The following is a 2,125-nucleotide window of genomic DNA, read 5'->3' as shown; positions in this document are numbered from 1 at the left end:
ATACGATTCTTTCTTCTATACAACTAGGGACATAATATAATGATTTTCATTTAGTATGTTTTCTGATTCCTATTATTTGTTGATTTTTAGAATGATAAGTATAACATTTAGATGTATAATATCATTTATATGTAATTGTTTATTTATTCTGAATCTTTAAATTTATTGATTTTTATCCTTTACATAAGCTGTATTTTATAAAAAATGTTTCAAACTCAAATTTCCGTAAATTTTTGATTTATAAATTAAATGTAACGGTTTATAATTAAGTTATGGTATAATTAAATGTAGATTTCACATTTGTACAGCTTAGACATTTTTCTGAATGGATACAGTGCCTTTCGATTTGTAGTTGGACAGCATTTCATATTATACGATTACTAGCTTCCGCCCGCGACTCCGTCCGCACGGAAAAAATTAAGATTTTTTTCTACGTATTTTTCCGGGATAAAAAGTATCCTATTTTACGCCCAGGATAATAAGGTATAATTATACCAAGTTTCATCGAAACCGAAACCTTAGTTTTCACGTGATGCCTTCACATACAGACAGACAATAATTTTTTTAATCACATATTTGGGCTTGGTATCGATCCAGTAAGTCAGTAACACCCCCTGCTATTTATATTTTCAATATTTTCAATGTACAGAATTGACCCTTCTACAGATTTATTATATGTATAGATAATAATTAAGAGCATGAAAGAAAAAAAAAGCATTTCTTCATAATGCTATTGTTACCACAAAAAATATTTTCTTAAATGCAAATTTTAAGAGAAAATAAATTAGACATGTGGAGACGTTATACATACAGACGTTAGAACAAAGCCCACTATAAGAATAACGTCATTTAGGAATAAGACGATTTTTAAACATTAATAAAAACCTAAATATTTCCAAAAAGTAAAAATTACTGTTAGTTTTTATCTAGTTTTGATTAAAATAAAAATAAAAACAAGTAGCAAAAAATTTTGAAATGTTGTCATTTTGGAGCACCCTGTAAAGTCTGTATTTGTATGAACATGATTGGAGATCGCGCCCGCTTATGCTCATGCGTAAACGATGATATTCATAATCAACTTTCTCGAATTTTTATTAAATAAACCTATGTTTTTGTTATATTCACTCAAAAGATTGTCTATTCTAGTATGAAAATACAAAAATAAAAATCTAAAATACCTTGATATTATTTTTTTATGAGTATTTTTCTTTACAATGTAACATTTATTCAAAATGTGTGGGAAAAAATGCTTCTAATAAGTAAAATAAGCATGCCAGGGAGTAAGTAAGGTAACTAATATAAAGTTTGGTTATCTAGTTAGCATCAAAATTTACAAGAGTCTCACAGGTTAAAGTTTATATCACAAATTTTAATATCGAAAAAAATCGGCAAATCAGCGCCGAAAGCTCGAATTTGCCCGACAGACAGCACCTTTTTGAGGCGGCGCGCCGCGACAGCTGAGGGGTTAAATTACCATATACGAGCAATTAAACATAATATTTGCCATCAAGCTCCATAAAGCCTTAATTGATTGAAACTGTTTGAATTCTTTACGTTAATTACTACTTGCATTTTCAATTACAAAAATCACACTAAACAAAATTATCGCACTAATTGCTGAGAGACTCAAAAAAGTAATAAAACTTGGTTCTTAAATAGGTACTTTATTTACATCACTAACTTGTACTTAGTACTTAAATTATCATTTCACCAATGGCATAGAGCCGACCTGACCACCTCCTTGGTACAGTGGTTGGTCAACTGAACAAATTATCTGAGAAAATTGAATATAAAATAGAATTTGCAAGAAACACTGTAACACATGCGGTTATACTTTATATATACCTAGTTAAAGCAATAAATTTAAAAATTACATCCTACTGGCGAAAGTTTGTGAGGGTGGATGGATGGATGTTTATTATTCTTTCACGTAAAAACTACTGAACCGAATACAATGAAATTTGGTCTGTAGCTGAAGACACAGAATAAGACAGGCTACTTTTTATCCCAGAAATCCCACAGCAACGGGAACTATGCAGTTATTCTTCGAAAACGCGGGTGGAAATCTAGTAAAAATACACGCTTCGAACAATATCACAAGGTGGTTCTGGGTTCAGCACAGGTA

Source organism: Colias croceus, chromosome 5 (assembly GCF_905220415.1).
Source record: "Colias croceus chromosome 5, ilColCroc2.1".
Taxonomy (NCBI): domain Eukaryota; kingdom Metazoa; phylum Arthropoda; class Insecta; order Lepidoptera; family Pieridae; genus Colias; species Colias croceus.
This window is presented reverse-complemented; position numbering follows the sequence as displayed.